General features: G+C 40.3%; 1 long non-coding RNA gene across 1 annotated transcript; it reads left to right on the top strand.

Moving 5' to 3' along the window:
* The first annotated feature begins 5976 nt into the window (after positions 1-5976).
* LOC135310576 (uncharacterized) lies at positions 5977-12778 on the top strand. Its single transcript, XR_010370666.1, has 3 exons — positions 5977-6063; positions 11396-11664; positions 12053-12778. It is a non-coding gene; the product is annotated as an uncharacterized LOC135310576 (long non-coding RNA).
* Positions 12779-17172: the final 4394 nt, after the last annotated feature.

Below are 17172 nucleotides of genomic sequence, written 5' to 3'. Positions count from 1 at the left end.
TTTTGCTCCATTAATCAGAACATCCTGTTCAATCACTGGTGAAAATGAAATCCTAAGCAGAATTCAGGTGATACCATAGCATTTTTCCAGCTGTACTCTGTCTCTCCCTGCATGTCCTCACCAGGATACCTTTCTCCCAGACGCTCGTGGATTTCCACTTAGAGAGAGGGTTTCAGGAATGGAAAAGTCTTGACTTCTATTCACTCCATCCCTGTCATTTTCACCTGGGGCAAAGAGAAGACAAAGACCTTTCTCCAAATCTTTTGGGATCCCTAGTTAACAAGTCTTCCCAAATATAAGAGAGGTCCGTATTTATGTTATGAGTTGAAATAGATGTTCCAGAATCTCTCTGTCCATGAAGATTTACAAACCTGGTTAAGCCAGTTGCATGAGTCATTACGCTCTTAAGAGCAAGTGGTAGCAAAGAAAAACTTCTGTTCAATTCCCTTTTGACAGCAAATCCATTGCTGTGATGCACCACAACGTTCACACAGCCTCTGATGAGTGGTTTTACCATTCCAAACTGTTTAAAACACTCACACTCATAAAATATTAAACAACTTTGCTTTCTCCTGCAGGAAAGTAGAGGGAACCTTCCTAATTCATTTACAAAGGTCTGTCTCAACTGCCACATTCATTGCATTACTTAATCAATTCCCATACATACAAAAACTTATTTCCCACCAAATGTGTCCAAATTAATTGTACAGTTTGGTGTAAAGTACATAAAATCTATGGCATACAAAAAGACACATGGCATGTGTATTCTGATACTAAATGTATTTTCAAAGTATTTTTAATTGTTTCCAAGAAATTATATGTGGATTTTGAACTTTTTTGAAGAAGCCAAACTCTTTAACCAACAACTTTATATAATCCTGTTAAATAAAGTTTTAAAAAATGATACCATCTAACTACAAGTAGGGTTTGCCTCTTAGAATAAACTCAACGCATTATATGCTGGCAGTAAGTGAGCTCTCTTATTGCATGAGTTAACTGTGTCTAACTTACCACAGCACATGATGTTATGAGTCAGCTCTACAAATCTGATGTAGTTAGGAAATTCTCCATAAAAACTGAAGTGGAAAAGCATATTCTGTGTCTACATACAGGAATTCATATACCTAATTCAGATTTCTGTTCTACTTTATATTTTATGCTTGCTTACCGGCTCCCAGGCCATCTTCTGTGAAGGCTCACTGCTATCTGGCTGTATTATTCCAAAAAACAGCAGAACTAGAGTCCTACTCCCATTGACTTCTGTGAACTAGCCAAAATCAGAGTTGGGCTGAGTTTTAGGCTGGAAGGCTCCCCAAGCAGTCATCAGGTTCTGTCCTTCCTCTTTGGCTTGCAGCAGTGTGATGGGTTAGGGAGGACTTAAGCAGCGTTTTCAGCGAAAGCGTCGTAGCTGGAATTTACTGTCACCTGTTCATAAGCCATGTATGGCGATTTTAGCTTTATATTTCCGTTTACCATGCTGTGAAAGTAAGCCTTATTTCTGCCTCCTCCCCACTTATGATTTCTTTTCATGTTATAAGGTCTTCTCCCGTTATATTATAGAAATAGCCTTTCTTAGTATGATCATTATTCGAGTACTAAATTAACCACTTTAATCCCAAGTTGCTAGCCAATTTCAGAAAACTCTCCCATTTTTTAATCTTTCTTTCTTTCAGAAATAGAGGCAGATTAAGGTATACACCAAAGATTTCAACGTTTGGCACATTGGATTAAATCAAATTCTCAGCATTCACTTGAAGGAAAACAAGAAAGTAAGTCTCTAAAATTTTCACCTTTATTACCTACTCATAATTAGGAGTAAGTGTTTAAAAGCTTCAGCTGGTTTAGTATATGCAAGGTCACCTAAATTAACACAGCAGTGACAGAGAAGTGTGACTAGTCCATGTGTGTCTGGGAGACAGTAGATCCCAACAGCAGATCTGAAGGTGCCCACCAGCTCCATGGCCTCTGCTCGATGCCTGTCAGCAGTCACCCATTTCTCTGCTCAGATATGCTCTGACTGCTGGATGTCCTTCTGCATCCCTTCCCTTACACCAGGGCTATCCGTCCTGCAAGGAGATGGGACCCTGCTATTCCTGAGGATGCTAAAAGACTATGCATTCATAGTCCTGCTGTAGAAAATATTTCACTTATTTAGAATTCAGCCTAAATAATTTATAATATTGCAGAACATGACAAACATATGGCCTCTTTTCACTGAAAAACTTCCAGCAGGTCTGTAACATTAAAAAAATTTCTCTTGCAAGTTTATTCTTTTTTTGACTATTCCTGAATGCTCAGCACAGAGGCCCTATGTGAGTTACTAGGGCTCTAAATGAAAGTAAGTATTCTTTTAAAAGTAAATTCAAATTAAATGTAATCCTTTTAGCTTTGCCACTTTTCAAGAGCAAATGTGTAACAACTCTACAATTAGCTGCCATTTCGTCTCTATAATATTAAAGGAATTCACAGATCTTCAGTTGCCATTGAAATGTCTCTGTAAACTGTGCAACCTTTCACACAAAAGATAATTATGAAAGCGCTAACATTCATTTGACCACAACCAATAAATAATTTATGAACTGGGTGTTTGAAATTATGCAAATATTATAAATACTTTTTGTTGCCTGTACATCTGAGTAAGTATGATTCAGAAGAAAGTGTGCTATGGATTAATAGATTCAACATTTAGCAGATTTGCATTTTTACAGTGTTCTTTTCTTTGCTGGTTCCTACTATCTTTAGTATCATAGCTCAGAAAACAACTCCTGACAATACTGTCTCTAAGTGTATTTGAATATCCTGGCATCCCTATTCATCAGTCTCTTTGATGCTTAAAATATTTTTGCCTTCCTTCCAGAGCTTTATATAAAGGGAGAGAGAAGTGCTGGTATCAAACTCACCACAAGCCTTTTGGCCCCCCTACCTCCTATATTTATTTACTTTTTTTTCAAAATATATTTGATTTGTGTACTATTTTGTGGTAAAACTAGTTCTGGTGCTGCTGTGAATGTAATGCTAGCCTTCGGCAGTCTGGCTATTGTTATCCTTATTGCCTAAGTACTGCAAGAACATTGATTAATATATTTTAAAACCAGGAGAGACCATTATGGTTAATGGGTCTGACCTTTGGCATGATGCAGGTTGTGGAGTTCTCCCCAGTAATTCCTGCAACAAGCCCAGTCATATATGACTGATAAACTGTGGTTGCACTAATGACATTTTTTGGCCACTGTCCTCTAACCCATGGTCATGCAGAACAAAAGCTCATGCGAATTAAATCTGTGCAGAAGAACACTAGAGTTGAGTGCTTAAGTAAGATTAGCAAATTCACCCATGCAGCGTGGCCTATTGCAAAGGTCAGAAAGCATTTTTTATATGCTTTTGCAGCATTATGGATAACTATTATTTGATCTTCTGGCCTTCAGTCATACTGACACAGAGGAGTTTTGCATTCTGATTGTCAAACACAGGAAATATGGGAAAAAAAAAGTGCATTTACAGTGCAGTTTGCTAAGAAATCTGACAGAGCTCACAAGTATTCTTACTTTCTCTCTTCCAGATGATTTGCAATTTGCCTGAGCAAAATGACCTTCCAGTTCCAAGCAAATGCTTAGAAATATATACAAAGGCTACATACATTCATCGTCCTGTGTAATGCATTTGCTGCCAAACCCCAAATCACAGGAAACATATGTAGTTTCATCTTCTGTTATAGCAATGAAGAGTGAAGCTATGAGAACCACTAAGGCTTTATAAACTATTCAAGCAAGCCTGTGCTCTGCTTCATGCGACCACAGGTCTGCTGGTTGTCTTTTGACAAATCCGTAAGAAATTCATGCCTCCATTTGGTTGGCTTCATGTTCCCAGCCCAGCCGGATCCAAAATTCAGTGTGGAAATCAGTACGGATGCAAAATGGGCTGGCATTGAGGAAATCATTCACACACACAACCCAGGACACTCCAGCTTGTGAGATCTGCCCAAGAAATTGGGTGACAGGAGCGTAGTATCTCTGCTTTACATAAACTTTCCTGTTATGCTCCTACTCCAGTGAAAGGAGGATGCAATGATATTTTATGAAGAAAATACTCCAGCAAACAGAAAAATCGATCCATGGAAATATAAAATCCTCCTACAATAAAAGCTTCAATTTTTTTTCGAAGCCTCTTGCTGACTTCTGTAGGAATCACCGAGCTCCCCATACACAGGAGGTCTGGTCTTTGACTTAGCAAAGGTCACCACTCTGTATGGAGAAAAGCACTAAGGACAGAGGCGGTCCCAACAAGTATAAATAGTTTTCAGCACACATTGGGCAACTATTTGGAGAACAAAAATAGTCTGTGTGCGAGGCTGTGGGGGTGGGTGAGCGTAGTACAAGTGCCAATTCAAAGCCAGAGACTGGCTGACCTAGATGGGCTTCCTGACCTTTTTCCATCCTGAAAGCCTCCCCATTCCTCGCTGGACTGGAAGTCGTCTGGCTGTAATTAGGGGCGGTTGCTGCTTTCTCTGGCTTCCTCCTTCTGCACGTTAGTTGTGTTTGGCGTGAAGCAGCGATGTTTGAAGAGTGCTCGTGCACACACCCCCCCAACATTTGGTTAAGCCAATCAGTGGAAAAAATGACAATACTGTCTGGCATGGAATACAGGTGTTAAAATACCTTTATTAAAATAGAGGAAATAACACCTATTAGGAAGTGACCCTGAACTCACACATTTTATTATGGGTGGGAGAAGGCATTTTCCTTTCAGCATACTGTAAATGCTCTTGTTTCTTTCATGGTACTTAACAGTAGGAATGGGTGCAATCTATTTTTATTGCATACAATTTTGTTGTAGACTCATGGAGCGCTGAGCAATGACTTAGCAGGTTCCTTTTTTTTTTTTTAATTTTTTTTTTTTTTTTGAGGAAATTTAGCCAAATCATAAAAACAAACTTTAACAAAATTCTGCTGGCAACTTTCCGGCAACAGTGTACGAGGTTGTTCCTGTAGAGCTACAAAGAAGAAGAAAAATCATCAGTCAGACACATTTGAGCTCGACGACCTTCTTCAGAGTTTCTTCTGAGAAATTGCATTCTTCTCTACCAAGCAGGAATGAAGGCGCTCAGGAGGAGGGAGTGAAACCTCACTCATGCTCTTCTGAAACGTGTCCTTGCTGCTGACTGTGTGCACGCCGAGCTGTGGGTGCAATCATGCATATCAAGCACCCACAACCATACAAAACCGCTTCAAAAGCGTAGTCAGTGCCCTCTCCTCCATCTCCAAATGAAAAGCACACTGGGTGATTCAAGATGTGTGTTTCTGCTTTGGGCTTAAACAAGAGCGCATTATTTCAGAACGATCCCAAAAATATGTTCCTAATATACAGAGATGAAAGAGTATTTCACATACAAGAGGAAACATTAAAATGTCCATCCATTTTACTTCACGTTGTTAAACACTCGGGCTCTGATTCAGAAAAGCATTTCAGCACGTACCTAAGTGCTAATGCCTGAACTGGAAAAATTAGACCATCCAGGAAAAGGAGATACAACTTGCAAACACCAGTTATTGTCTGTACATGTGTGTGTGTACACGTACGTGTGTCCTTGTGTGTATATTATTCACCAGGAAAGTAAAATGCGGAAATCAGTGGTACTTAAAAGACCAGGAAATGAAAAAAACACCAAATTAGGTATCATTTTTGCAATATATTTCTAATCAGAAAAGGAAGACTAATTTTTGGGTGAGTGTGAAACACTAAAGCAAAAGAAGGTAATTCTACTCTGCGTTCAACCCAGTAAGACATCTCTGCGGAAAGAGGGCCTGCATTCAGTGCTGCGAAACCCAGCACTCGAAATCGTTGGTGAATTCAGGAGCGTTCAGGGAATAGAAGAATTGCCTATGGCTTTGGAAGTAAATTGTTTACCGAAGAGGGGGGCATAAAGAGCTCTGTGATTGACTCCTCTGCAGATCACAGCAGGGCAGACAGGTTTGGCACCTTTGCAAGGGTCAGCTGCAGCCCCACACGGGCTCAGCACGCAGCGTGGTGGCCGTGCACGGCCCGAGGGGCACAGGTACCTACAAGGTAAGAAAAAGAATTAGGCGATTAGGTGATGGGGATAGGGAGTAGCTCACGGTCACCTTGCAAACTAAGAAATGGCAAAATGTGTGGAGATATCTGTTGTATGACTGGGCGAGACAGGAGGAAGAGCAATGGGAGGGGGTGATAGGGGGCAAACAAGAGGGCGAGGTCTGCCATGGGCTGCTGAGGTACACCCAGGGTATTTTTGGGTGGATAAGCACAGCTAAGGTCAGCCTGGCCCTGAGAATCAGGGAGACATAACCAGAGCCCAGGGAAACCGCGCTCTGACAAAAGGGCTCCAAGCCTTTCACGATGTGCACAGTCAAAAATTTATACTTGAGAGTATTTTCACACTATTCTTTCTGTAAATGGAAGAGTTTCCTGATCTTTCTTTTTTTCCCCTCTTACATTATTACTGCCTTTAGCACTCTTTTTGGCACCAGCAGTTGCTTCAAAGAGGATTTTTTAAGGTTTGTTTTCTGTTTTGGTAGAAACCATGCATCCGTTCTGAAACATGAGAAAGGAGCTAGGACTGGGGACTGGACGTGTTAATAAGTATTGGTCTGTGTAATATCTATGCGTCTGAGAGTTTGTTTTTTGCAGACTGGGATAGATTTATTTTGGGGGACTGATGCTTAGAAAAACCCTTTCATCTCCTAAACTCTCAGAGACCCTTACTTGCCAGTCCTTGATAGTCTGGCATGATTATCACTATGTTTAGTTTGACTTTTAGAGTTTATCTATGGGAATGTAATAGAGAAAAGATGTTTCATGGTCAAAATTCAGATATCTAGTGGTGTACCCGTATTTGCAATTCAGTGTTGTTCAGTTTTCTTTCAACTGGTTGCCTTAAGCTGGCATTCCCCTGTAAATTACAGTGGATTCACTTCTTCAAAATGTAGTACATGAATCGAAAAGCTTTATGCTAGGATTTCCAGCCTTTCCACAGCTGTACAACGGCAAAAAGAAACCTTCATTATAAAATACTGCCAAATGACCTCACTCCTTCATTTAGTCAAAAGGACTAAAAATTTACTTATGTATTTTTCAACATCAGAGACTGATATTATACCCTCATTTCTTTAGTAGAGAACACTCAGGAACATATGATACAGCATAAAATTTAAGGTGAAGTACAATGTACAGTCTGCAAAGGGAAAAGTAACTTTTGGGAACATAAATTTCCCTAGGTTTCAGTGAGATAAAATAGTCTTCTGAAAAATTGACTAGCATGTTTTGGCTGTGAGCACCAGAAAAATACCACAAATAAAATATTTGCATAGCTTATAAAACACTCAAGTTGAATATTAAAAGCATCTGTTTTCAAGGAATACACTGTAATTAAAAGGACCTGAAGTGAATCAGAAGTTCAGATTCCCCAAACATTAAGCATGTCATAAACAAGTCAATTGATTGGTTCAATATATAATGTAATGAATGGATGGACTGCTACATTACAAGGCAATCATTCTCTCCCGGGGCTCTGCGCCTCACATAAACCACATCAGTAAAGCAGAAATGGTTCACTGGCTTAGCCTACCCTCCAAGATTGCATTAAGCTAGATTACTACTGTAGCATGATATGGAGGATTATTCTGTCTTTCTCTACGTGGATTTGTGTGTGAGCATGTATGGGTTCTGAAGCTTTACATATTTCAGTCCTGAGGAGAAGCCAATATAGGAAATAAAGATCTACCTCCTACAGGCATTATTTACCATCAGTATGGGAGATAATCTGGTGTACGGGACAGCAGAAAAAAAAAAGAATAAAAATAAGAAAAAGGGCAAAAAATGGTAGCATAAGGATATTACAATACTGTGAGGGAACTGGATGGGTACTTTGGGATATAGCCTGAATCCCTGCTGTTCTGTGAAGGAGCTCCAAAACTCAGTGAAAACCATCCTTAGAAATTTCTCTTGCGGCTCTGAGACCAACAACTCTTGAGGACTTCATGAGAAGCAGAACTGTCAAATGATAATGGCAATGCAAAGTGTTTTGTCATTACAGCACCTGCTACCTGCGGGTCTTCTCTGGATACCTGATGTCTAACGTACACTGCTGCCAGGCATGCTTTGCAGAAGGAAATTACAGCCTTTTTCCTCACCTGTGAAAAGTAACCACATTGATACTCAAAGTAGTTTCACTTGCATCTGGTCTGAAAAGGGAGTTGTGCTCTTCTGGGAAATCTCCCTCGTTGTGAAGAAACAGCAGTTCTGGAAGCAGTTCGGGCTTTTGTGAGGATTTTAGAACAATCTTTAAAAGGACAGTTCCTTAACAGCACACACAAAACCAAACATAGTTTCAAGCATGCATCAATTTCTTGTGTGCCAATTCAATGGGTAAATGTGGCGTCTGTAAGTCACCCTGACACTTCTGAGACCAGCTTCTTCCACCTTAAGCTTTGCTCCTCACTCAGCTTTAAGGCTTGTTGGTACTGATGCTTGCAAGTGCACTTGAAGGACATGAAGCAAAAAGATTGCATGAGAGCAACATACATCCCATTTAGGTTAGTCTAAACCCATGTTGGCAGGCCTGCCAGAACACCAGCCTCACCTGAATCCTGGGCACCCTTCAATCCAAGTAGAAACATTCATTCTCTAGATTATAATCACACCGTGACTCAGACAGGCTCTCTTGCAAAACTATTGCAAAGCCTCAATTCATTTTGAAGGTATCTGCCCTCAATTTGTTCATCACAGCAATCTGAGCATTCGCACAGTGAGAACGTGGCATTGCTGCTTTTATACACACTGCGAAATGTAATGGGGACAGGGCTAGCTTTTGCAATCGCCATGTTCCTAGGCCTGGTCCCGGCTGCAGCCATTTCAGCAAAGCAGTGGAAAAGCAACCATTTTGCAGAAAACTGTTTTCTGTGGCAACAGAGCGATAGAGGAAAAATTCATTCTTGCTTTGATTTGGAGTTAAAGAAACAAAAGCATATTAAATGATTCAGGCAGCTCAAAGTGCAAATATAGAGGGTCTTTATTTTTCAGTAAATTTCCTTTATTTCGGAAAGAGCCATCAGATGTTAGTGTGCTAAGACAGAAGCTAATTCTAAAATCTGTTTAAATTATTAAACTTATGTTAAACTTGAAGGGATTCTGCTTCACACTGAACTCATCCTGCCAGTATCACAGTTTTTATACTACACTTCTAAACGGTTGTTACCAGCTGTGAGATTATAATGAGTCCATAGTGATTATAGAGCCTGATCCAACTTCTCATTGAACTTACTGGCAATCTTCTCGTTGACTTCAAAGGCAGTTGGACCAAGCCCTAAGTTAGGACTTCAAAATGTCAAGTCCTGTGAAAATTCCTTTGTACAAGCCAATGATAAATGCAAATGCAGATAATGCACCAAAGAAATATTAAAGTTGAAGACTTAAACCCCCCAAAAGCAAGAGAACTGTAAATTAATCCTATCATAGCAAATTATCCCAGCCCTCCTGGGTGGTACTTGTAGGCTATATTGCAGTCGCTTGCATTTTTTTCTATTGAAATTTTAACTGTATTTCTTTTTTTCCTATTTTCCCTGATATTAAACAATATATTAATTGGCTGCTGAGCAGAGCTTTTGATCTGGCTGACCTTTGGAGCATTCCGATGTGTAATGATAGCAACCCGCCCCAGCCCAAGCAAGATGCGCCTGAAATTCTAATGACAACTTTGAACTCCTTCTCCCTGAGCTTCTTTGATGGCGTTAGCTTGAGTGCCAAAGGGAACAAAGCCTTTTTCATGACACACTATTCCCTGCAGAAGCAATGGAGGAAAAGATTGTTCTTGAAACTGGAGTCTAATTTGATGAGCAAGTATTTACTCCAGAAATTACTTTGAGAAATAGATGACTACTGCAAATGTGTTGGGACAGTCAAGGGATGGTTTAGAGTCTGCAGCTGTCCTGCAGCAAAACCAGGACTTTTTGTTAAATACAGGGCACTACACCTGATGGAGAAAGGCTATGACATGATATGGCCAATCACTTGACACTTGCCCTTCCAAGCATGCAAGACCATCCTACTATCTACAGCCACCTACGCACCACCCACATAAACTTCCTGCACCTCAGTTCTCCATCTATAAAATGTAAGAACAGCACGGCGCTACTTCTCAGGAGGCCTATGAGATTGATGACTTTGAATGTTATAAGTACCCTGATACTGTGTTTAATAGTATTATTAAATAGCAGTATTAAATAGCATTAGTAGCCAGGATAGATTAGAGGCTGGTGATTCTGGAGAAGAGAGCACAGCATCCCAGTCTGTCTTAATGCGCTAGAGGAAGGGAAAGGGTCTTGTCCTAATGTTCGTTCTTAGTTAAAAATCTGTTCTTGTGGTATATATCAGCACAGTATGTGCCATTGATAAATAATTTTTCTTGGCAGTGAACCAAAATGTTCAAACTTTTCAGGTCTCTCCATCTGATGTAAGTATTTCAACAGGCTAGAAATACACGCTGTTAGAAGGGCAAGCATGACAGGACATATTAGCAATTCATCTGCAAATTATTTGATTTCATCTGAACCCTGTTCTGATTAACCAGGGAGAAAAGCATTGCATTAGTTAGAACATTGCTTGAGACTGGGCAGAGAACTGTATCAGATAAAATCCTCTCATGCCTTTTCTTTTTGTTCCTTACCAGCTCTTTCTAAAGAATATTAGCAACTATATTGGTATATTATGTTCTTCTGACTCTTTTTATACTTAACAGTGTGCTAAACAGTGTTACAAATAAATCAAAGGCTAACATATTTCTACCTTTTAACAATAACAAGTTACACTTGTCTTCTACTGCTTTCTGAAATCTACATCAATTGACATCATCTTTTTGTCAGTATAAAAGGCTTTCTGTCCTCCTTCTCTGTTTGATATCCTTAAGCTATTATTATTATTTGTTTGTATTACAGTAGCCGTCAAGCCCCAGTCAAAATTAAGACCCACCATAATATGCACTGAACATAGCACAGTATCAAACACTCCTTTTCTCTAGAAGTTTATACTATAGTAACCAGAAGAAATATTGTAAAATAATCCCTATTTTAAAAGTAGGATAGTAAAGTGTAGGTCTTTAATGATACTTAGGTATTTAATTCTCTTTGTAAAAGGAAGCTGTATTGAATGCTGGGGTCCACAGGCTTTCATTTGTGTGCCACAGATTGTGAATACATGGCACAGATACAACCCAGAGTAGTTGTTGGGTACTGCTTGGAAGTATTTCAGATACAATGATTAATATGTATACTGCAGCCTAGTAATTTCTGATTTAATGCAATCCTTTGGTCTGTTTTGAACAATGACACACTCAGTGAAAAGCCTTTTTCCTGTTCTGTCTGAAAAGCAGCTGGATTTCAGTGGTTTTCGAATACCTTCAAGAAACTGGGCTGCGATGTTTCAGCATTTCACGGTAAGTCAGCAGTTAGACTGGACATGAACCTAGATCATCTGTCCTGGTGACAGAAGCATCTTCTTAAATATTTTCCTGCCAAACCTTGTCTATTTAACTGACTCAAGGTAATTCTTCACAAAAGATCAAATTCTGTCTATGGTGGATGACTAAAAGCTGTCACTCAAGCATTCAGAAACCTGCACATCTCCTTCATCTTGGAGGTAGGCTATTTTATTACTGCTTTTGCTTAGGAATCCCAGTTGCTGCTGGGCATTTGTGCCGTTCAGCTGTTACAGAGTTAGGGCAGAAGACAGAGGAGCATGCAAGAGCCAAGGTTTAGGGGCATGGGGCACAAGAACAGGGGCGTAAGGTTATGGAATAACAATGTCAGCCATCTGGCAGCTATAAAGCACACAAAGTACCTTTCTGCCGAGGAAAGCTACAGTGACATGGGAACAGATGTCACTTATACGTATCGTGGTGCATCGAGTGGTCAACTGCTATTGCTAAAGGGCAAGTGTTGCGTGAGGAGTAGCTAGTTGCGCTTGCGCATCAGAATTTTTTATTTCCTATATCATTGCCTTTGATTAATTACTGTTCACTTTGCAGAACCTGCATGTGATTTGGATGGACAGAAACAAGTTTCTCAGATCTCACATATGAAGCTCACATGATAAATTCTCCTCCAGCTCTGTCTGACAGGAGCTTCAAACCTAATGAGACCTTTCTGAGATTTCATTGGCAGCTACTTAAACTCAGAAGGCAAGGGAAAAGAAGTGGTGAAAGCAGGCTAATGTGGAAACTTGATAGAGACATTTCAGAACTGTAGTGGCGTATCACTCTCCATCCTTAACATTTCCCACAGTGGAGATGAAAGGAGCTTGTGCGAACGTCTGTCAGACAGAAGAAGTTGATATGGTGTACATCATAACTCTGCCCTGCAAAGCATGGCCATGCAGAAGGTACGTGACCAAACAGATGAGAATTTTTGAAGGGGAATGAGCAGGCAGGAGTGAAATGTGTCCAAAGCCTGCTCCTTGCAGCTGGACCTTGGAAATGAGCACCGGGAAGCAAAATGTGCCTTTACACTAACTCACCAACCTGTTGAGTCACAGTGCAAGAGGAACTAAAGGGCAGCATAGAGCATCCTGGCTATCACACAGCTCCGTCAGCCCCATCAGGAGTCCTGAAAACCTTTCAGGATGAGTGCTGGGGCATCCATGCGTGTAGGCTTTGCTGGATGCTACTGCAGGTTTTCAGATGACCTGTTAGCAGGACACTCATCCCTCAGCTGTAATAAAGCAAATGATTGCCTCCTTTCTGTTTTATTTTGTTTTGTGGCACACAACACACTATTTAATTCTCTAATGAAACATATGACAACATTATAACACTGTTAATATAATATGCAAGGCATAAGCAGGCCAGTCCTTAACTGTGTAACCACTCAAGAACATTGCTAGTGTGCTTCAAATTTTCCCTTTACGATCAGCAGGAACCTCTGCCTAAAATCTTGTTTTATACAGGAGAGTAACACAGAACAAAGAAATAGAGCAAAGAAATATGTCTGAAACCAAGATTAACTACCAATGCCTTGTAGATTAGACATGGGCCTAAGATCTTGGAGGTTGGTCTTCAGCTCCTGCAAGCTTCCTGGAGACCTCCAGAAAGTCTCCATTGTTTATATGATTTTATCCCTTTAAGTGAAATGCAATGACAATATTGTCATCATCTTTTGTCTTGGCTGGTTCAACTATGAACTTTTTGGACCCATTGCCTCTTATTTCAAGCTAGTACAGTAGGACTCTGATGTTCATTGATGCTTCTTTGAACTTCTATAGCTTTGTCATTTTCTAGCTTTTACCAGGATCCTTATTCAATGTGAACCTCAGCTCACACATAAACTCCTGTCATTCTTTCAGTGTTTCCTAAATGTGTTGAATAGCACTTTCATTATTTTTTAAGACCGTGAATTTTGTACCAGCATTCAATTTTCTGAAGGTCATAAAAGAATCAAAGCTGATCTAAAATATCAGCATAAATTATCCTGGATCTGCATTTCCTTGAACTGTGTTTTGAGCAGAGCTAAGTAAATGTGATCATTTAATGTTCAATGTACTAGTTTTTCTCATCACAGTTACTTTAGCTCATATCTGGTAAAGAAATAATAAGAGATGGGCTACAGCTACCTAATTTATGGACACATAATGATAAATAAAAACTATTGACAATAGAAATCAAGTTGGAAAAAGACTGTTGCTCTTCCAAAGAAAGGATGTGCACTTTCAGATTCTATCAGATATTTAAACTGCACTTTCTCCAGCCCCTGACCCACTTTCAAGGAGTTTTTAAAAAAATTGTTAGAGGAAACAAAAATGTGTTTTTCATGGGATTTGACAGTGTTATGTCCAGCACAAGGTAAAGGAAAAATGTCTGCTATCTGCTTGAACCTTTTTCCTGCCGTGTCAGTCTGATGAGAAAAACTGTGTCTTGAAGACAAAAAGAATAGGGGGTTAAGAACAACACAAGAGATTGATTAACCCTCTGTTGTTATCTAGCAAGTGTCAATAACAAAATGCTACTGGGCTCCTGCATTGTTTCCTTCTAAATTTCCAGTCTCACACCTGTCACATCTCAAGATAACTATCCATCACAGAGTCAAAGTGGCAAACAACTGTGTGGTCCCTTGATAAGGAATAGTGACACAATTTGTCTCCTTCTCCTCCCACAGATTGCAACTAATGGGCTAACAGCAGGTTACAATAGCACAAGATGGATTTGAATGACTGTCAGTGCTAGAAAGCAAGAACAGCTGCAGAACAGCCTAAAGAAACACTGCAGTTTAGATGAAAATCTGAAGCAACGTACAAAATTGAAACCTAATCAATCCGCTTTAAATGTATTTAATGGTAGTCTTAAAAGTTAATTATTGCACATATTGGAGGGTTATTTATGACATGCTCTACCCTGTTAGGAGCACACTGTTGCAGAAGGCAAGACACAGCTCCTGCACAGCAAATAACGTTACAGTGGAAGCAAGCACAGAAAGACAGAGAGCATTAAGCACCACAGAATGCCTGTCTGGGATCACATGGCATGTTCCAAATGGATTCCATGGCATGACATTTAGAAATGTTAAGTTTATAGCAGGAAAATATGAAATCAAATGTACAAATAATGAAGCTAGGAGCTTGGAACAAATTCAGCTCTGATTCAACAAAGTTTTGTCAGGGTTAATTTTATTTAAGCCGAAAACATACATTTTCACAACAATAACTTCTTGAAATTTGTTCAAGCCCTCCTTTTTCCCATAATGGCCCTGCTAAAAAAAATTATGCGCATAGATCTATATCATAATGAGGGGTGGTGTTTCAGTCAGACAGGCCAAGGAGCAGCATTAAAGTGGATTGAGAGGTAAAGAACATATTAGTGGTTTAAAAGGAAAATAGTTGTTAGCATACTTATCCACAAGCCAGAAATTACAGATGCAGTAAATTTGGTCCCATGGTTACTCTGAAAAAAAGCCTATTGCATTAAGATATGATAAGCACAGACACAAGGTAGTCAAATGACCTTAACTTGCCGCCATAGTAAGATGAGAAAAACCCTAAAACCTGGTCTACCTGCACACATGAGTCTTTTCTTCAAGCTCACTCCAGAGGTGATAGGATCTGGAGAAAGAGCTGGAGCAACCATCCTGGTTTTCAGGCCCCAAGCTGAAGCGAGTTGCTTCAGCTGCATTAACACCAGCACATCCATGACTTTGCTCAAGCGAGGACATGCCCCTCAGCACCTCCGTAAGGGAGGTGGGAAGGGGTTAGCTTTGAGGAAGAAATCATGACCCCTGTTAATATGGGAACTTGGTGCTGCTGCTGGATCTGCCTCTAATCCTCCTGTTCTCGGTTGCCAGAGTCCTGTTCACCTCTCTTTTCGGCCTGACTTCAATTTAACACCTTCCATTAGATGAGGGCCGCGTTGAACACAAGCCAACAACATCTGGATTGCATGATACTGACATCCATGTAGGAAGGTAGAAGGATTTTTAAAAAATCCCCAGGATGGCTTCACACCTGAAAATGATTGTCCTCCATCTACTAGGCACTCTCTCGCTCTGATGCCTTTTGTTCTCAAACTACCAAAAACTGCAAATGAAAAGGGTTTCCTTGGGGAAAACAATGTAGTACAGTTCCCAGAAGTATTCTGCTCATGGAGCGTGGACTGAGGCAGAATATTACCAGGCTGCAGAGAGCTATGAGATAAGCAGATGATTTGGGCAGGAGGCTCAGCTTGTAACCTGTTGTGAGACAAAAAACCACGGACCTGCCTATTTTAACAGTAAGTAGTGCAGTCAGCCAGCACTTTTGCAATGCATCATTGCAGAGGAAGAACCGGATGACCTTGAAAAGTGAAGATAGAGAAATGTCATGAAATTTAATAGTACAAAGTGCAACAGCATGAACTTGGGGGCTAATAGCAGGAATTCCTGCTATCAGCTGGAATTCATCAGTTGGAAATAATACATCAGGAGAAAGACTTTGGTATACTAATTACATACTGTATGATTATGAGTTAGTAATACTGCGGCCATAAAAAATGCCGGGGTGAGGTATTCCCGTAGAAATGCAGAAGTATTCGCTCCATCATGCAAAGCACCGATGAAATTACATTTGCACTATCGTGCACAGCTATGACCTCAAGCCAGATAAAAGGTTCACCAGGACTGGCACAGGGACAGCATGTTAAGACAGACATGGAAACCAATAGCCTGGCTCATGAGCGGGGATGAAAAGGGTCTGGCTTCTTTCAGTTTGCAGAACTGGGACCGAGGAGGAATATGACTGCAGTCTATAAATACATTAGTAGTAAAGAACAACTGCTAGTGAAGGACAGTGTTGGCACAAGAACAAATGTGTATAAACTGCAACGAATGAGTGCATGCTTGTAATCAGAGGACTCTTCCCTACCATTAGGAGACTCTGCAAACTCTTTCAGTAGGAGTAGAGAAGTCTGCAAACTGAACTGCTTTCCTGACAGACATTTTTACCCATTTCCTAAAGTGACTGCATGACCTAAACATATAATTAGGTCTAGGACCTGCTGTCCTAGACCTGATCGTCTGGGAAGTACTTTTCCATGGATAAAACTAGTAACCCAGCGAATGGGGGACTGAACCCTCACTCCTCCTACGAACACAAACCTGGGGTTCACACCTCTGCCTAGCCGTATACTGGGGGCATACAGATATAAATCAGGTAACATCCAGCTATGTTTCACTGGGCAGCCAGGGCTGAGGCTGCCCTCCAGGAAGTTTACAAGTTGAGCTGATAAGAGAAGTAAAGACAAGATATTGGTTTCCTTTTCCCAGAAAATCCCTTCCCATTTTCTATCCATATTCCTCCTATTCTAAGTGGATTGAACTTCCTGATAGTCTGGAATTAGTGCTAAGGTCCACGATCAATTCAGATTTAACCCAGTCAAAAAAAAAAAAAAATCCTGGGAGATGATAAATTTTTTCTTTTCTTTTCCTGAGTCTCACTTACTACATTACTGCCTCAATTCACTTATGGGTGTTTTATTTAAGATTTCCTTGCTGCTTGCACTCCAAAGTGACAGTAAGGTTCAAGCCCTTGTGTTCTTTTCTACACCTACTCAAGGCAGGACGAAAATGTGACCCTGACAAAATGGGGGAGGAGAAAGTGCCTTGTTGAATTAATTTAATAAAAATCTAC

This window comes from Phalacrocorax carbo, chromosome Z (assembly GCF_963921805.1).
Source record: "Phalacrocorax carbo chromosome Z, bPhaCar2.1, whole genome shotgun sequence".
Classification (NCBI taxonomy): Eukaryota; Metazoa; Chordata; class Aves; order Suliformes; family Phalacrocoracidae; genus Phalacrocorax; species Phalacrocorax carbo.
Note: the sequence above shows the minus strand (reverse complement) of the source record. Positions and strands in the feature narration are given on the sequence as shown.